The 27,740-nt window shown below is 44.1% G+C and overlaps 1 protein-coding gene across 1 annotated transcript in view; it reads left to right on the top strand.

Annotated features, from left to right (window-relative positions):
• The first annotated feature begins 21,669 nt into the window (after positions 1-21,669).
• Positions 21,670-27,740, top strand: part of LOC146808737 (cell adhesion molecule CEACAM7-like) — a 372,135-nt gene continuing 366,064 nt past the window's right edge. Inside the window, exon 1 of the mRNA XM_085615550.1 lies at positions 21,670-22,423. The gene's annotated coding sequence lies outside the window, so the exon portion shown is untranslated. The remainder of the gene's footprint in view (positions 22,424-27,740) is intronic.

The following is a 27,740-nucleotide window of genomic DNA, read 5'->3' as shown; positions in this document are numbered from 1 at the left end:
TACTGATAAAAAAACAATGAAATTCCTTATACACAAAGTGAGAGACTGATACAGATATTTACATATTTAAACATTACTCACTAAGCCATGTATTCACTATGATACACTTAATCAGTCAGTTACACAATCAATTTTTCAAAAACAAATCATCCATTTAGACACTTATATACCCATTTATTCTTCCATCGACCTTGAGATATACATATATAAAACAGATTTAATTTTCAGAAAAACAGACATTCACTGGATGATGTCATCAGTGATGTCATTTGAGATGTCATCAGTGATGTCATGAGTGATGTCACTGACCATGTCATGAGTGATGTAATATGTGACGTCATCAGCAGTGCATTGCGGGCGCGCAAGTTATAGTTAGCTGAACTAACTATAACGGGGGAATTTCAATGGTTTTGTACAAGTGAAAAGTCCAGCTAACTATAACACCCCTGAAACCTATGGTTTTTTCAGTGAATATATATATATATATATATACATATATACAGTGTTAAAACTCCCACAACCTCCGAACGGCGAAGAAGGAGAGACGGACCACAGGAATCTTCAGGCAAGATATTTATTCGACCAATTCTCTCAGCATAACATGACGCGTTTCGGGCTCGAGAGCCCTTGTTCACATGCCATATGTATATATATAAAGCTTACCTGACACTGCAGCGCCTGAACAGGGTCTACCCGAAGAGACTTGTGGGATGTATTCGCTGTAATGTAATCCCGGCTGATTTCAGGCATGTCACTTGGAAATGTCAACTGCTCTGCCCTTTTTGGGATGCAGTGCTATGTGAGGTGCGCAGAGTAACATATGTGAATGCAGACTTGACAATCCGTCATTGTCTGTTGGGGTTGTTACCTCTCCCCAAGAAGGGGACAAAATGCAGTACAAATTTGCCCAGTTGGGGTTGGTATTAGCCCGTAGGTACATAGCTATACATTGGGTTAGCCTGACTCCTCTGATGTGGAGTAAATGAGTATCTGATCTCCTGGAGTGGACAGTGGCTGAAGAATGCAGACTCCGGAGAGTTCGTACAGATAACAATGCAGAGCAAGACCTTGAGATCTGGGGCAGTATGATTTCTAAATTACGCAATCATGAAACTGAAAGGGAGACTGACTCTGATGACAGATTGTCGGAGGGAGATCCTGCCCATGCTGGCTGCTACCTAGATGACCCCTGCCGAGATCACAGAGCCAACTGGTACACCCTCGCCCTGTGGATGTATATGACCAGAAGGACTGTTGGACTTGGCCCTTTTTGCAGGGTCATCTCTAAACTTTTTGCCTTCCTCCTGTATTTTTTCTGACCTGGTGTTGGCTGTTTTATGACTCTGGGCACCTTATCACTGCCGATCAGTGCTAAGGTGCATATGCTCTCCCTTTGAAAAGTGTATACATTGATTGGTGTCCATGTTTGGCTTATTTGGTTTACTGTCAGCCCCTAGTAAAGTGCACCAGGAGTGCCAGGGCTTGTAAATACAAATGCTGCTGGTGGGCTTGCAGCACTGGTTGTGCCACCCACAGAAGCAGCCTAGTAAAATGTGTCTAGGGTCTGCCACTGCAGAACCTGCGTGCAGTCTGGTACTGTTGCTCTGATTACGCAAGTGCACCTACTTGCCAGTCCCCATACCTTCAGTTAACTACATATTAGTCACCCCTCTGGTAGGCCCAAGGGCAGGGTGCATTGTAGGTATAAGGTAGGACATGCCCTGATGTGTGTGGCATGTCCTAATAGTGAATTACAGCCATTTTCGTTTTTCACTATTGAAGGCTACCTGCTCTCCATAGGCCAGAATGGCTGCTGGAATTACTACACGCTGTAATCCCAGTGGACTCGGAGAGCATGGTAGAAAGTCAAGTTTAGTATGCCTGAACTCAGAATAATAAAATACTTCTTTTAGTAAAGTTTATTTTAATATCCTGTGTTTGTAAATACTACTTTTAGAAAGTTAGTATTTACTGACCTGGCCATTTCAGTCCGCCTCTGCTGTGTGTGTGTGTTCTGCCTAGCAACATGAAGAGCAGGGCTGGGGAATTCCAGGAGACAGGCTGGCTGCCAGGTGGTGGGTAGAGAGATTACACCAGGGTGGGAGGAGTACACCTTTGACTCTGAATAGACCTGTGCTCTGCTACCACAAAGCCGGCTCCGCCCCCTGTGCAGCGGCTGATGTCTCTGTCCTGCTGCTGAAAGGAAAGAGCAGAGTCACCACAACAAAGTGCTCCAAAACTGGACTGAGCCAGGCCCAGGCCCCCTGGCGACAAAGAACAAAAGAATTGCTGTATAAAAGAAGGAGCCCTGCTCCTAAGAAATCAGATCCTGTTTGCGCCAAGACAAACCTCTGCCTGAAGGAGAAGGACCTGGAGAAGCTGAAGGAGGAATACTGTCTCTCTGCCTGAGAGACTGGCCTGCAGTGGGTGCCTGTCTGCTGGAAGGAGAGGAAAAGACTAAAGGAAAAGACTTTGCATCAACTTGTGCTTTCAAACAATCTCCAAGGGCTTGCTTGTGAACTTGCCCCCTGATCTGCGCCCCAGGAACAGTGGGCGCTACCTTTCCCCCAAAAGAGGAGAAGTGGCTGGAAGCGATTTCGTGAAGCTGACCCCCAGAGAACCTGTGTGCACCCCTTTTCCAAGCACCGCGACATCTGCCACCTGGGGCTACCACGAGCACCGCAAGGACCTGTCCACCTGGTCCCAGCACCGCAAGTGACTGCCCCTCCGAGCCTGAGGAGGGAAGTTATCCCGAAACCCGAGCCATGTCTCGGGCGATATTTTAAAACCCGGGACATGTATCGGGTCTAGAGATCATCAGTTCAACAAGTACTTACTTGCACCCACTGGGGTGAACCACTCAAGAACTCCATCAGAGATCATCAGTTCAACAAGTACTTACTTGCACCCACTGGGGTGAACCACTCAAGAACTTCATGTACAAGCTTCCCTTGGGGCGACCCGGAGGAGGAGCTAGCGGAGTGCGGTCCATTGCGGTTGTTTATAAAAATGGCTCCCTCGAGCTTTGGGCTGACGAGCTCCTGGACGACGCACCTGCGTGCCTGTGCGGGCACTGAGGCCCTTGACAGTTGCTTGGCGGCCCTCTCTTCCACCCCTAACTATTTTCTCTACTGAGGAGGGAAGTTATCCCGAAACCCGAGCCATGTCTCGGGCGATATTTTAAACCCGGGACATGTATCGGGTCTAGAGATCATCAGTTCAACAAGTACTTACTTGCACCCACTGGGGTGAACCACTCAAGAACTCCCTCAGAGATCATCAGTTCAACAAGTACTTACTTGCACCCACTGGGGTGAACCACTCAAGAACTTCATGTACCAGCTTCCCTTGGGGCGACCCGGAGGACGAGCTAGCGGAGTGCGGTCCATTGCGGTTGTTTATAAAAATGGCTCCCTCGAGCTTTGGGCTGACGAGCTCCTGGACGACGCACCTGCGTGCCTGTGCGGGCACTGAGGCCCTTGACGGTTGCTTGGCGGCCCTCTCTTCCACCCCTAACTATTTTCTCTACTGAGGAGGGAAGTTATCCCGAAACCCGAGCCATGTCTCGGGCGATATTTTAAAACCCGGGACATGTATCGGGTCTAGAGATCATCAGTTCAACAAGTACTTACTTGCACCCACTGGGGTGAACCACTCAAGAACTCCATCAGAGATCATCAGTTCAACAAGTACTTACTTGCACCCACTGGGGTGAACCACTCAAGAACTTCATGTACCAGCTTCCCTTGGGGCGACCCGGAGGAGGAGCTAGCGGAGTGCGGTCCATTGCGGTTGTTTATAAAAATGGCTCCCTCGAGCTTTGGGCTGACGAGCTCCTGGACGACGCACCTGCGTGCCTGTGCGGGCACTGAGGCCCTTGACGGTTGCTTGGCGGCCCTCTCTTCCACCCCTAACTATTTTCTCTACTGAGGAGGGAAGTTATCCCGAAACCCGAGCCATGTCTCGGGCGATATTTTAAAACCCGGGACATGTATCGGGTCTAGAGATCATCAGTTCAACAAGTACTTACTTGCACCCACTGGGGTGAACCACTCAAGAACTCCATCAGAGATCATCAGTTCAACAAGTACTTACTTACACCCACTGGGGTGAACCACTCAAGAACTTCATGTACCAGCTTCCCTTGGGGCGACCCGGAGGAGGAGCTAGCGGAGTGCGGTCCACTGCGGTTGTTTATAAAAAAGGCTCCCTCGAGCTTTGGGCTGACGAGCTCCTGGACGACGCACCTGCGTGCCTGTGCGGGTACTGAGGCCCTTGACGGTTGCTTGGCGGCCCTCTCTTCCACCCCTAACTATTTTCTCTACTGAGGAGGGAAGTTATCCCGAAACCCGAGCCATGTCTCGGGCGATATTTTAAAACCCGGGACATGTATCGGGTCTAGAGATCATCAGTTCAACAAGTACTTACTTGCACCCACTGGGGTGAACCACTCAAGAACTACATCAGAGATCATCAGTTCAACAAGTACTTACTTGCACCCACTGGGGTGAACCACTCAAGAACTTCATGTACCAGCTTCCCTTGGGGCGACCCGGAGGAGGAGCTAGCGGAGTGCGGTCCATTGCGGTTGTTTATAAAAATGGCTCCCTCGAGCTTTGGGCTGACGAGCTCCTGGACGACGCACCTGCGTGCCTGTGCGGGCACTGAGGCCCTTGACGGTTGCTTGGCGGCCCTCTCTTCCACCCCTAACTATTTTCTCTACTGAGGAGGGAAGTTATCCCGAAACCCGAGCCATGTCTCGGTGCGATATTTTAAAACCCGGGACATGTATCGGGTCTAGAGATCATCAGTTCAACAAGTACTTACTTGCACCCACTGGGGTGAACCACTCAAGAACTCCATCAGAGATCATCAGTTCAACAAGTACTTACTTGCACCCACTGGGGTGAACCACTCAAGAACTTCATGTACCAGCTTCCCTTGGGGCGACCCGAAGGAGGAGCTAGCGGAGTGCGGTCCATTGCGGTTGTTTACTAGTGACCCTTGTTTGGGCTGGTAGAGTCTGCATTGAGATTCTTAAATTAGACCCCACCCAGGGAGGATTTATTCTTCTGGACCTTAAACTACATCATCTGGCTGGACTGTAGCAATACGTCGCTATGTTGTGCGAGGAAGGGCCCAACTGGGAAAAGAAACTCCTTTCAGGATCTGTTGAGTTAGGCGATCTCCCTAGGCTACTTATGTGTGGTCGTAAGCTTCCGGCGGCTATCCCATTTGTGGTCACAGAGGTGGCATCGGCATGGGAGAGGGATGTCAGGCAGGTGATACGTCGGGCACCCTGTGCCAAGCTCCTTCCATCCTGGTGGTTACGCCCTTTGGTAAATATACGGGACTCTGTTGATGTCTCTGGCCGGGGGTTGTTAGAGAGCAGCAGACCTCTTTTCAAACAAAGTCTTTATGTACTGGGAGGAAATAGGTACACACTTTGGAAAGGTGTGGGGTCGTTTTTACAGTATGCCAGTATCTTGCCAACAACTCGAGACATCTGGACGACGTTCCCGGAGGAGCAGGAAGAATGCCAGATGTTACAAGTGATACTGGACCCTGGGTCCATGAAAGGCATTCTATCTCGACTGAATGCATCTCTGAAGTCTGATAGACCGATTAACATAGCTTTGAAGTGCGCCGCTTGGGACGAGGATCTAGAATCACCACTCACAGATATTGAATGGAAAAGGACCCTGACACAGGTGTGTGAGGTGGCTAGTAATGCCAGGTTTAAGCCGACCCAATTTCATTATATATATATATATATATATATATATATATATATATATATATATATATATATATATATATTCACTTAAAAAACCATAGGTTTCACACATGTTATAGTTAGCTGTACATTTCACTCGTAAAAAACCAATGAAATTCCACATTATAGTTAGATCAGGTAACTATAACTTGCGCGACCGCAATCCACAATGTGTAATTTCAGATGTCATCATTGATGTCATGAGTGATGTCACTGACCATGTCATGAGTGATGTAATATGTGACGTCATCAGCAGTTTATTGTGGTCGCGCAAGTTATAGTTACCTGATCTAACTATAACGTGGAATTTCATTGGTTTTTTACGAGTGAAATGTACAGCTAACTATAACATGTGTGAAACCTATGGTTTTTTAAGTGAATTTGCAAGGTTTTGTAAATGATAATTCCTAACTATAACGTGTGTGAAACCTATGGTTTTTTCAGTGAATATATATATATATATATATATATATATATATATATATATATATTCACTGAAAAAACCATAGGTTTCAGGGGTGTTATAGTTAGCTGGACTTTTCACTTGTACAAAACCATAGAAATTCCCCCGTTATAGTTAGTTCAGCTAACTATAACTCGCGCGCCCGCAATGCACTGCTGATGACGTCACATATTACATCACTCATGACATGGTCAGTGACATCACTCATGACATCACTGATGACATCTCAAATGACATCACTGATGACATCACTGATGACATCATCCAGTGAATGTGTGTTTTTCTGAAAATTAAATATGTTTTATATATGTATATCTCAAGGTCGATGGAAGAATAAATGGGTATATAAGTGTCTAAATGGATGATTTGTTTTTTAAAAATTGATTGTGTAACTGACTGATTAAGTGTATCATAGTGAATACATGGCTTAGTGAGTAATGTTTAAATATGTAAATATCTGTATCAGTCTCTCACTTTGTGTTTAAGTGGCTGCATGGGTTGGTGAGTAGCTACATGGGTGTCTATATAGGTTATTAGTTGTTTTTTTGAGTATCAGTCTGAGTGTCTGCATGGTTCGGTGGGGGGTATTACGTAGTGCATAGGTGCATGAATGAGTGACTCACTGTTTGTATGTGTTGAACACAGCATGTGTGCAGGACTGTATGGGTGGATGAGTGTGTGTATGGGTGTGTTAGTGAGTGAATGACTGTCTCAATAGTGTCTTTATGAGTAACTACATATGTTTTAAACTAGTATATGTGACTATTGGTGTATATATGTGAGTATATGTGAGAGTGAGAGATTGAAAGAGTTCCTGTATGAATAAGTATGTGTTTCTATAAGTGATTGTTTAAAAGACTAAGTATGTGTAAGTTTCCGTAGAAGTAAGTATGGTGGTGTGTGTATAACTGTATATGCAAGTAAATGTATGTTTGATTCTGTATTAGCATGAGTGACTATGTGTGTGAGTAACTCTATGGATGAGTGGCATTGTGTAACAGGATGTATAGGTGTATGAGTACATATGATGAGTGAGTACATGTATGAGTGACTGTATAGGACTGTTGGTGAATGAGTGGATGTGTATGTGGATCTTAGAATTACTGAAGAGGTTGTTGTAACTGGTATTGGTATGTCCATTGTTTTGAAAATTTTAGTCTCTATTTTTGAATGTGTGTATCAAAGGTTATATTAGGGTGAGAGGAGGTCTGCCACTCTATCACAAGGATGATGTCATCAGTGATGTCATCAGTGATGTCATTTGAGATGTCATCAGTGATGTCATGAGTGATGTCACTGACCATGTCATGAGTGATGTAATATGTGACGTCATCAGCAGTGCATTGCGGGCGCGCGAGTTATAGTTAGCTGAACTAACTATAACGGGGGAATTTCAATGGTTTTGTACAAGTGAAAAGTCCAGCTAACTATAACACCCCTGAAACCTATGGTTTTTTCAGTGAATTTCTGAGGTTTTTTAAATGCTAATTCCTAACTATAACGTGCCTGAAACCTATGGTTTTTTCTGTGAATTTCAAAGGTTTTTTAAATGCTAATTTCTAACTATGCCTACAGAGATAGGACATGTGAAGAAAGAAGAAAAAATGCACAGAAAGAAACAAAAGAAGTGCAGAAAGAAGCAACAGAAGTCCTCAAATACGAAGATAAGTGCAGGAAGAAGGATAACGTGCAGAAAGAACAAAAAGAAGAGCAGAAAGAAGCCTTGTTGCAAAATCATCCTGTACCCTCAACTTTTTCAGACGGATACTGGTGGTAACTGAGTCTGACTAACCAGTCCTAGAGCCAGTGCTATGTTAAAAGACACTTAGAATACAGTGAAAACACCTACATACACTAGGGAACATTATGCGTTGGGGTCCCCCTGTGATTAGCATGACCTCCTCTGTAAGCCCCTAGTATATAATAGGGCATGGGGATTAAAACTACCTCTTAAAACAGGCCACAGGGCGTTTTTGCACACGTTAACTCAGGCCCCGTCCCCTCCATTCACCCCTGTGTAAACGCGCCCTGTGGCTGGTCTAAGTTGAGAGATTAAGTCCCCTTGAATCCTAAGGGTCCCTAGGGTCAAACTAGACCACTAGGTACCTCCAGTAAGCGCCACAGAGGTGCGCTGCAGAGAGGTGTAAAAAGGGGCTTGGCCTCAGAACACCTGGCTGCAGCGCAGCTCCCTGGCGCATACTGGAGATGCCTGTTGGGGGCGCGTTTGCAGAGTGCTGCACGGAGGGGGCATGGCCTCCGGCACGATGCCAGTCTTTTATTTATTTTAGTTTTTTAAGAAGGGGGGCTGTTTGGTTCCCCTTCTTATTCTAATTTATTGGCCCTGATGACCCCATCCCCCAGGGCCAGTCTCCTAATTATATTTTTTTGACCCCAATCCCCAGGGCCGGCCACTGTTTTTTATTATTTTTAAAAAATATATATTTATAGACACACCTAGGACATGCTGGACAAACCGTACGTACCTATCACCATGACGATTTGCGTGATATTCATTAAAAGGCGACTATGCATGCAATGAATCCACGTGGAATGTATTTACACCACTAGTGAAGCTCTGACATGTCTGATGCCCTACCGTGCCTAATCCTGGTAGACACCCTTGTCGTTTATTTATACAAACATGGGTAGCTATTGACGGGCACATTTAATACACATGCACACCAAGCCATTCAAAGGGGATTCGACAAAAATTCGACCAAAACTATGCAAGAAACCCCCCTCACGGTTAATAAAACACACATCCACTGCCGGATGTGTAATACTTTTTATTTTACTCTCTGGAAAGGGGACGAACATCACTTGAGAGTCACAGCGTGCTCCTGACAGAGCCCAATGCTGTGTTACACCCACCATTGCCTGCCGAGTGCCACACACCTCTGTGTTGTATTCCACTAGCTAGTGCATATGCTATGACACTCTCTAGCCCATGTGCACTGTAACACCACCCCGTGAATATGTCATGCCACACTTGTCTTCGCACGGGTTATATTGCCCCATCTAACGTGCCTTTCTCGATGCCTATGTTATAACGCACAGTGCTATGCCATACATATTACAACCTGGGATCCATATCTTTGTCACAGTGCATATGCAACGTTACACTCCCCAGCACATATTTTATATTACAACTTTAGAGACTAGTTAGGTTACACAACACTGCCCTGTGCATATTACACTCCAAGGCGCATATCGCATAGCACGCGCTAGTGCCTGTGCTATCTCGCGCTCTCCAATGAATCTGTCATTGCGCACAATGTATTGCATATTATATTTCACGCCCAGTTCATCTTATATCACACTTTTTGGTGCATAGTTTATACCATACACTATATCTAGTTTTCATTTTCAATCGTGCTCTCAGGACTATGTTCTATATAACACTGTGTTCACCTACCCTTTTCACGGGCATTACATTTTGCGATAGGGGGTGGAGGGTCAGGGGGTGTTTCTGCCAAGTGAGCCCGGAGTCACAGTCACAAACGTCCTCTTCTTCCTGAATAAAAGTGAGATTATGCTGCATACTTGTTCATATTTTAAGTAGTTCGCACAGACACAATGTTTTAAAAACAATAAAGTTCCTAATACCCGCCTTCTCTGAACAGTTAGCTTGCTGCCCCATCCCCTTCCTCCCTATCCTCTGTTGTGTGAATCCATGGACTAGCCTCCTCCCTCCTGCCATGCATGGTCTGATGTGCTGCCACTGCCCTCAATTTAGTATGATGTACCAGTCCACTCCTCCTGCCCTCCATTGCCCAATTCTATGCCCCATCATTGACCTCCTGCTTAAACTCTGTGCTTAGCTTGCTGCCCCTATTCTCCTTCCCCCTGCCCTTTGATGTCTTTGTGCATGCCCCTGCTCCATCCTTTTTGCCCACCATGTCCCATGGACCTGCCACTCCTATCTACTCTGAGTGTTCTGTTGAGCTGCCACTCCCCTCCCACCTGCCTAGCATTGTCAGATGACTGTAACCTGTCCCTGCCACCTCCACCCTGCCTGTCCACATGCCATGCCCCTATCCTCTTCCTCCTGTCCTACATGTCCATTGTACTGCCACACCCTTCTGCCCTCCCTGGTTTGTTGTGCTGCAACTGCTCCTCCTGCCTGCCCCGTGTGGTCTGTTGTGAGGTCCCTTCCCCTGAACTTTCTTGTCTGTGCACAGGTCCTGACCCTCCCTTCTATCCTCCATCGTCCTTTGTGCATGCCCCTCCACCCTCCTTCTTGCCCATCATAGCCATTGTGCTGCCACTAACCCTCCCACTTGCCATGCATGGTCTTCTGTGCTGCCATGGCCCCTCCCACCTTCCCTGTGTGGTCAGTTAGCTGCCCCTGACCCCCTCCCACCTTCCCTCCATGGTCTGTGTGTATGCCATCACAGTCTCACTGTTGCTCTTCATGGTGTGTCTTGCTTCTAGTGCCCATCCTGCCTGACCTCCATGGCTATCTTGCTGCTCCTGCCCTGCCCCCTTGCCCCCAGCCCTACTCCCTCCCTCCTGGCTTGTCTGTTCCATTGTAATGCCCCTGATCCGTCCCTCCTGCCCTTTATGGTCTGTTATGCTGCAGCTTTCTCTCCTGTCTGTCCATTATGGTCAGCTAGCTACCATTGCCTCTTGCCCCTCTGTTCTCTGTTGTCCATGTGCATGGTCCTGTCCCCTCCCTCTTGCTTTCTATGGATTGTTGTGCTGCACTCCCGTCCTGCATGCCCTGTGTGGTGTATTGTGCTGCTGCAAACCCTGATGCCTGCCCTGCAGGGTCAGTTTGGTGCACCTCTCCATGTCCCTCCTGTCCTCTGTTATCCAAGTCCATGTCCCTATCCCATTTCCTTCCATGATCCAATGTACCATACTTGCAAACATTTTGAACTTGGTAAGAGGGAGATTTTGAAAAAAAACTGGGGTATTGAGTTTCCCCTTTGAGTTACATTGAAAAAGAGGATATTGTAGACAGGAGACAGATCAAATAAAGCCCATTTGAGCTTAAAAACATTGGACGTTTCCTGGCTGAATCGGGTCTGTTGGCATGTATGGTTGTACTACCATTGCCTCTTCCTTCTGCCCACAATGGTCTATTACATTGCCACAGCCTTGAAGGAGGGTAGATTTTGTATCACAGGGGGCCCCTGGCCCGTTCTGTCCACACCTGAAGTATGAGACCCTTGTCCTTGCCCTGCCAGCTGCATTTGTAGGCCGTATTAAATTGACCAGCGGGTCCTGTGTTGCTATATAATTATCCTGAGACATCCTTACCACTCAGCCAGCATAAAACCCCTGTGTAGGCCTTTCTGTTCAATATGTAGGCCTCTTTGTTAAATTGACCATAGCTCTGCAATTTTAGTGTATAGCAGTCTGAAGGCAGGTCTGCGAGGCCTTCTGATCCAAACTAGTAGCCCCCACCCTACCCGAGTGCTCCGTGCTCGGTATCAAAGTTCAACATCCCCCTGAAGCTGTCGACATACAGTAGGCTGCATCCTGGACTGGTACTTGCTTCCTGGGCAGGTTTCCCGCTTTTGAGGAAGTGGCAACCGCAGAGCGTCAAGTTAGGAGAACTGAGGAGATTTTATACATGAATATATTGAATTCCCGTACAATACCCATTATTTTCTGCTTGCTCTATGGAACTTACGATAAGCGATTGGCCTGAGAGACTGACCTTTTCACCCAGTCCATTGTCAGCATTAAGTGGGTAAATGACGAAATGTCTGGTAAAATCTGCAGACGAAGCTTTTGGGTAGCATACGTAGGTAGATGTAGCGTGCAAAGGAGCCCACAAAATGATATAAAAAGGGAGCACCCACAGATATCGACGGACTACCTCGCCGTCTGTATGTAGGTTAACAGGCAGTGCAGGTTTTCCCCAAGAGCTGGGAGCTCTTGTCTTCCTTTGCTTAAAATGTCTTGCTCTGCTTTGCTTGAAGTATCTTATTCTATTTTACCTATATGAAATGTTATGTTATGTTTAACCATTGTTCTCTTTACTTTTGCATTTAAAAGATTTTGTATTGTAATTGCAGGAATGCTTGCTCTAAGAGTAAACGTGAGTGTTCCTAGGTAACATTTTCCTTGGTGTAACTTGTTTCTCATGATGCATTTATAGATGTGTTTTCTCTCTCTCTCTGTCAGTACATTAATTGAGATACAGAGAATATTATGACAGCTGTATGATTATCTGGATTCTGTATTTTGTACTTTATGTCTCTATTCTGCGGTTTCTTTGAAGTTGCATCTTCTCATTAAACTGCCATTGTATTCTGCCTCCAATTCCATGTCTCATATGTCTGTTTTCTTCATTTTTGGAGCAAGCGTTCCTAGGCACCCCGGCTCAAATTAAGGTGCCCCTTTTGTCCCTGACTCACTCTCCTGCTCAGTTCTGTGGTGGCTCCCGGGGATCTGGGGACCGCCCCTAGCTTCCTTGACCCGTAATAGATCTTCCCTCCAACAGCCTCTCTTGCAAGTCCTGTATTGTTGGTTTGTTGCCCCTGCCCCCCTTTCCACTGCCCTCCATAGTCTGTTGTGCTTCCACGGCCCTTCCTGCCTGCTCAGTGTGGTTAAATTGTTGCCTTTGCACCCTCCTACCTGCCTTCAATTTTCAGAGTCCGTGCCCCTGGCCTCTGCCTCTCAACAGTATCCTAATGAACAACTAGATTGCTAACATTCTATATTTATTACAAAAGTGTGGAACGCCTGACATCATCTTGATGTAATCAAAACTGTAATACCTAGAGCATTTCCTTTAGAAATTACATATATGAGAGGGTCTTATTGGCATCAAAATTATGGTTAGTGCTCTAAAAGACTAAAATAAGGACATATTTTCTGAGTTTTCAAATAGCGACAAAGCACTTTTAAATTATTTGTTATCTTTATGTTTTTTTATCCAGTTGACCGCTTGATTAAATGTTGCACTTAGGGAAGAGGATGTGGTGTTACTTCCAGAACTGCAGACTTTGCAACTGGGGAACCAGGTTGAAGTTTCTGCTTCAGCTCGACATTCTGTGATTCTGGTCAAATCACTTAGTCTCCCCATGTCTAAAACCAAAATGAATTTGTTCTTGTGTGATGTAACCAATGCTCATCTAAAGCACTCCAATACCTGACAAGTCTGCACTATATAACACTGCAAAAACACAAAATAATAAGTGTTTTGCACACTTCTGTCATTGGGCTATATTTGGGCTACATCTGGGTGATTTTGGGCTACATTTGGGCTCTTTTGTCTCCGGTGGCCATCTTGGGAGATTTATTTGTTATGAAGTTTCCTAATTTCCTCATGTACTGCAGTCTCCTCAGTAGGAAATGCTTTCAGTTTTTTTACTTTGATTCCATCATGAAGGTATTCAGATATGTCACACATTTGCCATAAATTCTGAATGTTAGCACTCTAGTTGCTCATTAGATCACTGTAGTAAAACTACTGCACCATGGAAGTCTGCTCCTGGTATTAAAAGTGCATGTTTCAGTCTGCATGTCAGAATTTTTTAATGAAATAGAAGAGGATTTGAGAAGTCACTCAAAATGTGCCCTCATTTTCTTTCTTCAGCATTAATCATAATTTCTATGGCAAAATGAACCTCCTCATTGTGTTCCTTTTTAAATTAAATGTTTTAAGTGTTACCAGTTTATTCCAATCAAGATGGCTTCAGGTGTGCCATACTTTTGTCATAATGAAGACAGTAAGCGCTCTAGTTGTTTTTAAGAACATTCTGGGACATTCTGTCATTGGGCTATACTTGGGCTACATCTGGGTGATATTTGGGCTACATTTGGGCTCTTTTGTCTCTGGTGGCCATCTTGGGAGACTTATTTGTTATGAAGTTTCCTAATTTCCTCATTTACTGCAGTCTCCTCAGTAGGAAATACTTTCAGTTTTTTACTTTGATTCCATCAAGAAGGCATTCAGATGTGTCACACATTTGCCATAAATTCAGAATGTTAGCACTCTTTTTGCTCATTAGATCACTGTAGTAAAGCTACTGCTCACCAGGGAAAACTGCTGCTGGTATTGAAAGTGCATGTTTCAGTCTGCATGTCAGAATTTTTTAATGAAATAGAAGAGGATTTGAGAAGTCACTCAAAATGTGCCCTAATTTTTCATTCTGCAGCACTAATCATACTTTTTATGGAAAAATGAACCCCCTCATTTTGTTCCTTTTTAAATTAAATGTTTTAAGAGTTACCACTTTAATCCAAGCAAGATGGCTTCAGGTGTGCCATACGTTTATCATAAGTAGGACTGTTAGCGCTCTAGTAGTTCTTTGGAACACTCTGGGAAGCTGCAGTAGAACACAAAGGAATCAACTGACAGTCTCTGCCCTTGTTGGATGTACATGTTTTACTGAGAATGTCAGACTTCATTCTCACATGACTGAGAAAGATAATGTGAATTTACAGAAAATAAGCTCTCAGTTTAGCCTATAGATCACCTTCCAAACCTCTGTGGTAAAAGCATGAGAAAATATTTTTCTCTCAATCATGATATCCCAGCAGAAGGCTTTTTCACATGGTGAAATCACCTTAGAACATACCACAATTCCTAAAATGAGTATGGTACCATCAACAAATGATTTATAATGTAACTAAAGTCTTAAAACCTTCTATTAACTGCAATGCTTTTTAATGAGGTGCTATCATGTATATTGGTCCCAAGATGGCTGCCAACACTTCTTGGATGAAGTGCTGACAGCCAATCAGATCTCAGGATGAGATGTGTGGTTAGGCTCCGCCCACATATATATATGCTTTTAAATGCTATTTTCTCAGGAAATACTGAACAGATTTACACCAGACATGCAAAAGGCACTTCCTTGACCTTATGGCTACCTCTCTGCCAAATTTCAAGTAATTCTGTTCAGCCGTTCGGGCTGTAGCTGTGTCTAAAGGTCCTATGGAAAAATGCATGGGGAAAACGCGTTTTGGGACCCCCCTTTTTTCTCGGCCCCTGCTTGACGAATCCCCCCGAGACTTTCAGGGTAGGAGCGGAGCGTAGCGCCCCACCTATTTTGAAAATTTCGCGAGGATTCGTCAACCGGCGCCAAAGTTATTCCAAATAGAATGTTGCGGATTTCCTATGGAAACAGGGTCCTAACTATATCTACCTACTGGCGACCGCCAGTAGGTAATATATATATTTAGAGAGAGAGATATATATATATATTCACTTAAAAAACGATAGGTTTCACGCATGTTATAGTTAGGTGGATATTTCACTCGTAAAAAACCAATGAAATTCCCCCGTTATAGTTAGTTCAGATAACTATAACTCGCGCGCCCGCAATCCTGCTCATGACGTCACATATTACATAACTCATGACATGGTCAGTGGCATCACTCATGACATCACTGATGACATCATCCTTGTGATAGAGTGGCGGTCGCGCAAGTTATAGTTATCTGAACTAACTATAACGGGGGAATTTCATTGGTTTTTTACGAGTGAAATATCCACCTAACTATAACATGCGTGAAACCTATGGTTTTTTAAGTGAATTTGCAAGGTTCTTTAAATGCTAATTTCTAACTATAACGTGTGTGAAACCTATGGTTTTTTCAGTGAATTTGTACGGTTTTTTAAATGCTAAGTTATGTATGTATTATTATTTTTTTATATATTTATTTTACAATAAATTACGTATTAAAATTTTTTCTTTTTTTTGGTTTTTCACCATGCGCGCACGGTGCACGCACCCCCGCGATTTAAAAAAAAAAAAAAATTAAATGTTTTTTTCTGCCTTCGGGGTCCTTCAGGGACCCCCTGACAAAGGCTAGGGGTCAGGAACTCTCTACCCTGGCCCCTTTTCATTTTCGCCACCTTCCTTTTTCACTCTCGCACTAAAAACAAACAAAATGGCGGCCGACACTTCCTGATTTCGACCGATTCGAACGTCGACTAACATGTAACCACCAATCAGAATTACGCTCGCGCACGTTAGGGTGCTCGCACGGTGCGCGCACGGTGCCCGCTTATAGATATTTATATGCTTTTAAATGCTATTTTCTCAGGAACTACTGAACAGATTGACACCAGACCTGCAAAAGGCACTTCCCTGACCTGAGGACTACCTCTCTGCCAAATTTCAAGTAATTCTGTTCAGCCGTTCGGGCTGTACCTTATGTATGTATGGGCGGTCTTATATAGCGCTCAAATTACCCTTGGGCATCTCGGCGCTTGCATTGGGAACCCGTCCTGGTTTTTCCCTGTGAGATAACCCGTACTGGGCATCCCCAAGGTGAAAGCCAGGCATCCCGCCGCGGGGGCCGTTGTGGAGATTAAGCAAGCTTGTTGCCCAGAGCTGCATAGTGTGAACTCGTGCTTAGAGTAGGCACCGAAGCGAGAATTATCGAGTCCGTGGACAATTGGGCTCCAGACCCTGCCGCGTCGGGAATCGAACCCTGGTCCCGGGTCTGACCTCTGCTTCAGGGTATGCCTCCTCTAACCAGTGAGCTACACTTCTCATAGGACTAAAGGTCCTATGGAAAAATGCATGGGGAAAACGTGTTTTGGGACCCCCCTTTTTTCTCGGCCCCCACCTGACGAATCACCCCGAGACTTTCAGGGTAGGAGCTGAGCGGAGCGCCCCATTAGTTTTGAAAATTTCGCGAGGATTCGTCAACCGGCGCCAAAGTTATTCAAAATAGAATTTTCAGGTTTCCTATGGAAACACGGTCCTAACTATAACTATCTACTGGCGACCGCCAGTAGATAATATATATATATCTATATATATATATACATATATAGAGATATGCACATGCAATCCGTCGCAGTACTCCACTTTCCAAGCTCGGTACGGACCCAGGTATAAGTGCAGATTAATTTATTTTCTTTAAACCGGCACTGCCGCCATGACGCGTTTCGGCTTCAGAGAAGCCTTGATCACATATATAGAGAGATATGTATATTTAAAAAAAAATCCTCAAAGGGTCATTCCATTGTAGAACAGAATATTCTGTTTATTTTCTCACTTATACACATGGGCTGAGATACATCAGCAGCACTAACTTGCCGGTGTATAAAAGAATTCTTCAGCACATGCGTGAAATTACATGCAATGATTCTACCTACCCAGTGGCTCGTCATTGTGCGATCTACCACAACAAAATCTGAGTAAGATCACTTATTTTGTCAGTGATGCAATATCACCAAATAGGCGAGGAGGAGATCGGGAGATACAATTGGGAGCACTAGAAATGAAATATATAATAAATTGGATTGTAAAGCCCCGAAAGGTTTAAACATGGATGAGGAGTTAAACTCATGTTTATAAACTATCAGTTAGCTCCGAACTTTGAGTTATCAGGAATGGATACAGGTTATTGGATTCAGTCGACTTTTAATATGAGATGGTGCTTTAAATGATTACTCACCTGGTAATGACAGACTAGTAGAGTAGAAAAATAGTGGTTCCCTAAAATTGTTTTGGTTTTCCAAATTTTGAAATGTATTTTTGTGTATTACATGAAGCTGCGGTACAATCAAGTTCAAATAACTTTCTTTAAGAATTGATGCATTGCATTATTGAGATGTAAATAATTTTCACACAAAACCACTATGGTGTAATACATTTCATGTATGTAACTGAGCACTAGGCAAAGATCAATTTAGAAAAAATCAATGGATTTAAGTGAATTGATTATAATTTTGAGTTAGGTTACCATGGCATAAATAGGGGGTTCAGCTGTCCCAAGCCCAGAGGTCTTCCACTGATATAATAAACATTGCTCCTAGCAAGGGGAGGGTGGTAAGGCGCTATATTGCTTCATCCACTGTCATTATACTATGCTAGCCCCTTTTGGATTATATGGAATTGTAACAATGCTGATTATTTTATTTCTGTGCATTTTACTGCTAGTATTAGCATGTGTGCTTCATTACAGACAGCGGAACTCTCTACCTCAATTCTTAGATGATGTTATTTACATCTCCGGACCAGCACAGCTCTTCCTACTGGAAAGATTTTCTCCAAGTGCCTCTAACCTGCATCCTGTGCCATATTAAAAGAATCTGAAAATTCAGAAGCGCAGCTGTGTTCCATGTTATGTCTATATATGCGTGGGACTGACCAAAGCAGATTAACCAGTGGTGTTATTTTCTGGCCTTGAACATGATGTACAGACGAGAACTCCAAGCTCAGCATGTCTTGTGAGAGGCAGACAGTTCCCATGTAAAGCAGCGCAAGCAATGTGTTTATGAGAACGAAGGCATGTAGTGTCGTGTGCAAAAGCGGCAAAATGGTGGTCAAAAATACACGAACTGACGCTAACTTAACAATGTCAGCTGGCACCCTTATTTCCTCATGACACCCTCCCCTTGGGCAGTCCTGCGGACAGTGAAAGTAGTTGAATACATAGTTAAAAAAGTCGGAGCAGCAATACCACTCATCCATAAGTCCAATTCAATATCGTTAAAAAGAAAAAATGTAAAGGTCAACAAAGCAACCCCCCCCCCAAAAAAAGGGTTGGTAGCCAACTTAATCCATCAGAGTGTATGAGCAGTAAGTAGCAACTGCTTCCAATAGGTGTGAGAAGTTGGCCTGATATATGCTGTCCACTAGTTATAGTGGGCACCTTGTATCAGTCCAAACAACCCCTTATTGGTTAGAGGTCAAAGACAACCTTTATTGAAAGCTATCCTAGTGGTAGCTATGGAGAGCAGCCTTCAGGCTAAGTCTTGAAGGGATGTAAAGCAGCTTGTTTTTCCAGTCTATAATCTCTTGCGTCACTAAATGAAAGATATCCACACCAGGTATATATATAAAATATATGTATTTATTACTGAACACACCCTCCTAGTCTCTTTATGAAACTAGAGGTCAAAACACATAGGTTACACTTCAATAATCACAGTAAAATAGCACAAATGCACGTCAGACCCTAGGGAAGAGCCAAACCGTATACTAAGATAGTGGTATAAGAACCACGACTTAACTAGACAGAAGGCCTAGAGCATGGTACTCACAAACTTTCTGTCGGGGCCAAAATTACAGGTTGGTTTGTGGCCGAGGGCCGCACTGGTAGTGGTGCGGTCAGTGGAGGCGGGGTCAGTGGGGAGGCGGGGCTAGAGTAAAAATATCTAACCCGTTTCAAAACATTAGACAATGAGACAATGCTGTATTTCAAAAGCAGATGTAACTACAGAGAGTACATTTTGATAATACATTTTTATTAGCAAAAATAACAATCTTAATAGGTATTGCATAGCTTCATACACTCTTTGACCCCAATTCCATCACAGTCTCTCTCTCTCCTTCTCAGTCAGTCTTTCTCTCTCTGTCAGTCAGTATCTCTCTCTCTCTGTCAGTCAGTCTCTCTGTCAGTCAGTCTCTCTCTCTGTCAGTCTCTCCCTCTGTCGGTCTCTCTCTCTGTTAGTCTCTCACTCAGTCAGTCAGTCAGTCTCTCTCTCTTTCAGTCAGTCTCTCTCAGTCAGTCAGTCAGTCTCTCTCTGTCAGTCAGACTCTCTCAGTCAGTATATCTCTCTCTCAGTCAGTCAGTGTCTCTCTTAGTCAGTCAGTCAGTCTCTCTGTCAGCCAGTGTAGGAGAGTAGGATCTGCACTTATGTTGCCCCCATTTTTTATCTGATGAATACACTGGTTTCTGGCTATAGTCTGGCTGGGTTCCTGCTAATCAGGGCCCCAGTCTCACTGATCTCTCTAAACAACTTGGGGGCATATTTACAAGCAGGCGATAACAAATTATCGCCGCTTTTGCGGCCGTTTTCGACCGAAAAGCGGCGATAATTGTATCGCCTAATTAGCAAGGTCATGCTAACGCGTGAAACCTTGCTTTAGCGTGTGGATTCTTCACGCCCAGCTTTGCATCTCTAATGAGATACAAAGTGGGCGTTCCTGACCTAACATGACAGGAGAAATGTCGCTAAGCGACATTTCTCCTATCATCAAGCCCCACGCTATGAAGAATAGCGTCAGGAAAAGTAGCGATAACCCCTGTTATCGCTACTTTCCTAACGCCTGCTTCAGGACTGACTTAGCCATGATATCCTATGGAGGGTGGATATCATGGCTAAGTTTGTGAGTCTCTATCAACAAGCTAACGCCACACTACGTGAGATTATCGCTGGGTTTCCAGCGATAATCTCACGTTCGGCAGTTAGCGTGAGGATTTTTATCGCTGAGGACATAAGCGTTGCTAATAGCACACTATATCAGCGATAAAAATCCACGTTACCCCGCGATAATTATCCTCACACTAAGAGCGCTGAGCGATAATTATCGCCGGGTGTTGCTGATATGCCCCATAGTGTGCATATTAGATGCACTAGTGATTGGATACTGTGGTACCTTATGAGCCCCTAGTATATGGTACCTTAGGTACCTAGGGCATTGGTACTTCACAGGCCTGATTTGTACAATGTGGAGCCCAAAAACATGGATTAATCGAAGCTTCTACAACCAAACTGTGTGATTTTAGGCAAATATTTTAGCGATATTCCTCGTATATGAAAGCACCTTCAAATTCGCCCGTTCAGAATACCAGCTCCACAAAAACCTATTGTGTTTGACATAATAGACTATAACGTATTATTATCAAGGCTTGCACATGTTACAAAAGTGGATTTTTTTACATTTTCAACAGACTTTAACACACTGTACGTGATATTTGTTGTATGATTTACTTGGCAACATGTTTAAAAGGCTCGGCTCGTGCACAGGCTCTAGGAGCCAAGGCAGAGACCCTTTTCTGGGCTCTGGCTCGGCTCGCGGTGTTATTGTGTTGGCTCGCGCACCACTATTCGTGTCTGTTCTTTAGAGGTGGTTTATGCATGGATGTATGCACATTTGCTTTATGCGGCATTTTATTTGTTTATTTATATGGCGCGTCTCGTGCTGACAACAGCCTGGTCATTATTGGGGCTTTGTCTGGGAGTGACCCTCCTCTTTTGAAGTGACGGTTGTGCAAACAAAGCTTCATGATCCAGAAAGACGTTCACTTCCGGGGCGTGTGGTGGGAAAGAGAAACCTGCCAGCAAAGCTGAAGGGCCTGAACACACTTCACTCGTTCTATTTATTCATTTCCCCAGATATTTTTTACCTATTTTATTTCAATAGAATTCGTTTTTAGGCAGTGATTCCTTTCATATTATATTCGGAAAAAACGATGTAAAAAAATAAAGCATCTGTTATTTACGGCGCCTAGAAACAGCCGAATGAAGCACGTTTTATAATGTGTCACAACGAGCGTTGCTTTGCTTTACTGTTTTAATGCAGGAGTCCGGCACTTGCGGGGCCTGTGGTGGCCGGGACGTGTTGTTTGCCGACGCTTGGTGTGGCTACTTCCACTGAAAAGAGGAAGATGGAGGGGGAGGAAGGCGCCCGGCCGCAGACACGACTGGATTGCGCCACAAAAAGCGGCCTTGGTTTCTGTCTGAAGCAAGAAGGGTTCTCTCCATGTTCTGAGAGTTCACTTTATTTATCCTCAATCGCCACAGGCTCGCGCACTCAGACATAGTCCCACCAGGTTTGCCACCAGGAGAGGCGACTCCGTCTGAGGGGCGGGAGGGACACAGACGCTCCGCTCCAAGTCACAAGGGACAGAGCTTCCATCAACCTGAAGGGACAGAGTCACTCCCTGCCAGGAGGGACAGAGCCACTCCCAGCTAGAAGAGACAGAGCCACTCCCTGCCAAGAGGGACAGAGCCACTCCCAGCTAGAAGGGACAGAGCTTCTATCAACCACAGAGCCACTCCCTGCCATATGGAACAGAGCCCTCCCAGGTAGAAGGGACACAGCCAGCCCCAGCCAGAAGGAGCAGACGCACTTCTACTCAGCGGAGACAGAGGCACTTCCAGTCAGAAGAGATAGAGGCACCCCCAGCCAGAAGGAGCAGACGCACTTCTACTCAGTAGACAGAGGCACTTCTACTCAGAAGAGATAGAGGCACTCCCAGCCAGAAGGAGCAGACGCACTTCTACTCAGCGGAGACAGAGGCACTTCCAGTCAGAAGAGATAGAGGCACCCCCAGCCAGAAGGAGCAGACGCACTTCTACTCAGTAGACAGAGGCACTTCTACTCAGAAGAGATAGAGGCACTCCCAGCCAGAAGGAGCAGACGCACTTCTACTCAGAGGAGACAGAGGCACTTCCAGCCAGAAGGAGCAGAGGCACTTCTACTCAGAAGAGACAGAGGCACTGCCAGCCAGAAGGGACAGGAGACCTGGTAAGTGACAGACAGATTCAATCTGCCATATATAATATTCTGACACTTATTGTAAGTTGAGTTCTGACCTCTCGAGGCCTGCTGCCAGAGCCAGCAGCTAAGGTGAAACGCAGGACACTGAACATAATTAAAGCTGCAGTTTGAACAGAAAAAGGAGCATGGCTTTTTCTTCTGCTCTGTTTTAATGGATGAGCAGTGATAAGCAGAAAGAAGACATTTATAACAGCATGTGGAACGGCAACATCTCTGCATGTTTCTACACATTCTGAACTAGAGTGATTTTTATCTGACTTTTATTCAAGTGAATCTAATCTCTAACTGCTATTTGTGTTTAATTTCGTGCCAGAGCTTCTACTGTTATTCTTCATGTCTACAACCATCTTCTGCCTTTTATATGAAAGAGCGGAACACCAAGGATACAAAAGGTTTGTGGAAAGGGTGCTGGTGTGACCATGTATTATAAGGAATAAAGTACCCCTGCTGCACATTACAAGGATATAGTCTCCGCAGAGTTCCATGGCCTTATAAAGTAACTTGACCTGTGGCCCCATTCCTTTCAAACATCCCAGAACTCCTCAGTGACTTTAAATATCCTGGTAATGTATGGCAGGGGTTACTTTATCCCATATACAATATATGGGAGCCGGCAATCTCCGTATGGAAGCCTGTCACTAATTTCCTTATTAGAGTCGAGTTGCTATGTCCCCAGTCACCTGTAATAAAGAAATGACATAGCCTCAGATCTGTAATAAGCTATTACAGTGGAGTTCTGGCATTATTCAACCAGAGCCAGCAGCTGATGTGAAAGACATAATTACAGCTGCAGTTTAAACAATGCCTGAAAACTGACTATTCATTCCTATGATTTGTTTTCCTAAATGAAGCAGTGATGAGCAGAAAGGAGATCTTTATCGCAACCTTTATTTTTTGCAAACTAAAAGTGACTACAGGAATAATTCAATCGATCTGCCTTTTTCTGCATATTTCGAGCCTCATAACTTTTAATCTGATCTACATCAAACTAATTCTAATATCTTCATTAGTAGCTAGTTTTTGATGAGTTTATTTCCACACCAGATTGTACTTTTATTCTCTATGTTTCCAACCATACTGCCTATTTCATATCAAAATTCTACACACCATGAATGTATATGGTATATGGGAAGAATGATGGTATGAACAAGTATTATATGAAATAAATCATTCCCTGCTGTACATTTTAAAGATATTGTAAGTAGCCTTAGAGTGTCATGACCTTATGAAAGAACTCGACCTTTCGCCTCAACCTATGGTCATGGAGCTTCTTGGCGCCTTTTATCCCTACAATGCGTCAGGGAGGACTTTATCTCGTATATAATGTACCGAGACAAGCATGGTTCATGGTGCATTTTGGAAGAAAACATTCTAAATTAGGGTTTGATACTTGGTTAAAACTACCTGAAACTCAGTCATAACTTACCAACTTTTTCTTCAAGTTTTTGGGAGGTCAACAAATGTGCTTTATAAATGTAATAGAATGTTCATCATCATAATAGTTTATTTCGGAAATAACATTTCTTAAAAACATACATCTGTACACATTTCCTTCAATCAGTACATTATAGTAAAATCTTCTTAAAAAGCTAAAAACCATAATCATAAAATATATTACGAGAACTTATATTTCACAATATGATCCTAAGATCTCATAAAAAATAGAATCTGCGCATTACAGTTTTGTGATCAGTTGTGCCCTCGGAGGTCATATGGATCAATTAACATCAATTGTGACTGGGCAGCCAGCATGCTGCGGCACACACTTAAAGTGCAAGTGCAAGGAGCTGAATAATGTCAGTCAACACTGATACAATCAACCAAGCTGGACTTAAGCTTAAGTGCTGGTGCGTAACCATGAACCGGTCTTATGGAGCCTGAGCCATGATTAGAGTTTTGAGACCTTTCCCTTCCTAATAAGGGATCACTGACAGAATATCGACGACAGGAACATCGAGGTACACAAATATCGTGTACAGAAGATCGATGTCAAGAATATCGACATCCTACCTCTACAAAGGTAAGTACAACAATATCGAAACAAAAATATAGTTGTTTATATTATTGTTGTTCAAAATATCGCTTTTTTTTAAAAGTCTTAAAAATAACATAACATAAATTAAATAATAAATATAATTAATAAAAACATAGTTAGAATTATTAAAACATGTTAAAATGTATACATATTAAGATAATATAAAAACCAATTAAACATACATATATAAAAATTATTATATTTATATTTACCTAATATTATTAATACATAATTATTTTATTAAATTACAAATTGTTAGAAACGTAATACAAATTATAATTACATATACATATACATACACCTGTACCATAAACATAAAAATAAAATATATATGCATATATATAATACATTAAAATATTAAAATAATGATCTAATTTTAAAACAACATTTTACACTACATTAACTAAAACAGTAGGGAAAATGTTGGATAGCGTAGAGAATAAATTACTATTCCCACTCCAGGGAATGCAAAAGTAGGGAAAGTGTTGGAAAGCGGAGGGGATAAAATTACTATTCCCACTCCAGCGAGTGCAACAGTAGGAAAAGTTTTGGATAGCGGAGGGGATAACATTACTATTCCAACTCCAGGGAATGCAACAGTAGGGAAAGTGTTGAATATCGGAGGGGAAAAATTTACTATTCCCACTCGAACAAATGCAACAGTAGGAAAAGTGTTGGATAGCGGAGGGGATAACACTACTATTCCAACTCCAGGGAATGCAACAGTAGGGAAAGTGTTGGATAGCAGAGGGGAATAATTTACTATTCCCACTCCACGGAGTGCAACAGTAGGGAATGTGTTGGATAGCGAAGGGAAAAAATGTACTATTCCCACTCCACGGAGTGCAACAGTAGGGAATGTGTTGGATAGCGGGTGGGTAAAAATTACTATTCCCACTCCACGGAGTGCAACAGTAGGGAAAGTGTTGGATAGCCGGGGGGAATAAAATTACTATTCCCACTCCAGCAAGTGCAACAGTAGAGAAAGTGTTGGATAGCGGAGGGTATATCTTCACCTGCCTGGTGTATCACTCTTTCCTGCTTCTTTAGGGATAAGATTCAGATTATTCAGGCGGCGTTCACATCCGGTGACGTCAGCATTGGGGGATTTCTGGGGTCTCAATCTGCCGATCCTGCTCATTCACTGTCTGTATTCAGGCCGGTCGATCATTTGGAATCTCACAAAATTCTTTAGGGTCTCAAGTCTGGATCACTCTCGGACCCCTGTCCTGCCAGGCTTCTGGCAGCAGTGGCAGAGAGCACGAATATAGAAGTGAACATCATTATTAATATGTCTCTCCAGAAAGCTGTTGTACCACAGGTTTGGAAGCAGGCTAAGATCCTGCCACTCCTGAAAAAGCCATCTTTGGACCCCCTTAACCCAGGGAATTACCGGCCTATCTCCCTCCTTCCGGTTTTGGCCAAGGTGTGTGAGAAGATGGTTAATAAAAAGCTTACAGATTTAGTGGAAAGAGAGGTGCTCTTGCACCCAGCTCAATCAGGGTTTCGGGCATCTCATAGTACAGAGTCAGTTCTGTTTGAGGTGTCGGAGGCCATTCAGGAGTGTCTGGACGCCGGCGGGAGAACCGCATTAATTCTGCTGAACCTCTCGGCGGCGTTCGACACGGTCCCGCACGCACTTCTTTTAGCGCGACTGGCTGGGATTGGCGTGTCGGGGGTGTTTGGGGCTGGCTTAGGTCCTTCTTGGAGGGGCGGGCCGAGCAGATCTGGCTTCCACCATCCTCCTCTTCCCCTCAGTCAGTGGCAACTGGAATCCCTCAGGGATCCTCCCTTAGCCCCCTTCTTTTTAATATGTATGTCACTCCTCTGATATATCTGGCAGAGGGGCTAGGGGCTAAGGTAATGGCCTACGCAGACGATACCCAGCTGCTTTTTACCTGGGACAAAGATGCAGACTCTGTTTCCTTTGTTCAACATTATTTAGCTTCTATTTGTCAGTCAAATAGCTTTGTTTCGATATAAATATCATAAAAGCATCACGATTCCATATTATTACAAAAGAGAGAAGCAAGAGATGCAATGTATTACATTCCAAATAGTACAATAAAGTGCAATCTAATATGTAAAATATAAAGCTATTTCCTGCATACAAATGAATTTCATTTTACATAATATAGATTAAAAAGGTAAAACATGATAAAAATGAAGTATAAAAATCCAAATGTCCTATATACATACTCGTAGACTTTCTGAATCAATTATGAGTCGCCCTGCATATAGCCCTACGCCTAATTGACCAAGCTCGGCCCAGAAACTTGGCAACACCGCAAACGCAACTGGTTCTTGGGTCAGTTCTCAATATACGTAAGGCAACTCGATGGTCTAGAGTACCGAGTTGTTTGTAAATTGGTGTAAGCCAGAAGGTCTTAGCACTTGCATATGCCGGGCAAGCAAAAGTAAGGTATGCAATACTTTCTTTTGAGGTCCCGCAAGATGGGCATTCCTCAGTGGTCTGATGGGGGGGACGCCACTTTGCAGTAAATTCATGGACTGGGAGTGAACCAAGTCTGAATTGGATATATAGTGTCCTGTTGCTAGGGGTCTGGATAATATCCAGATACGGTTCGAGACCTCTAGATAGTTTATGTTGGAAGAATTCTTCAGTGAGCCTTCCCACAGTTGGGTTGCTGAGGTCTCTAGCGTCAATCCACTCCCAGTAAATTCTTTTGAGGTCCGCTTTACTCTGTGGACTTTGAGTATCCCAACACTCTTTGAGACCAAGGGTTTTCATTAATGCATACGTTTAGGACCCTTGCCTGTTGAGGCGCACTACGTTTTGGACCCTTGCCTGTCGCGGGTACTTGGGCCTCCCACACGAGTGAGGCACCGTTTTTATCGGGAGACCCGGGGGAACGCTGGGTGGTAGGAAATTTGTGTCAGCCCGGTGATGCCACAACTTTCCCACACAAAAATGTGTGAAAAGGGTGATTTTTTCAGCTAAATTTGAGGTTTGCAGGGCATTCTGGGTAAGGAAACGTTGGGGGATCCACGCAAGCCATACCTCCCTGGAATCCCCCGGGTGTCTAGATTTCAGAAATTTGTGGGTTTGGTAGGTTCCCCTAGGTGGCCGCCGAGCACCGGGCCAAAAACCCTGGTAACCCCCCTTGCAAAACCAGGTCGTTTTGAGGTAGGCAATTTTCATGTCGCCTCAATACGTTTTGGGCCCTTGCCTGTCGCGGGTACTTGGGCCTCCCACACGAGTGAGGCACCGTTTTTATCAGGAGACCC

The sequence above is a fragment of the Triturus cristatus genome, chromosome 7 (assembly GCF_964204655.1).
Source record: "Triturus cristatus chromosome 7, aTriCri1.1, whole genome shotgun sequence".
NCBI classification, from domain to species: Eukaryota; Metazoa; Chordata; class Amphibia; order Caudata; family Salamandridae; genus Triturus; species Triturus cristatus.
Note: the sequence above shows the minus strand (reverse complement) of the source record. Positions and strands in the feature narration are given on the sequence as shown.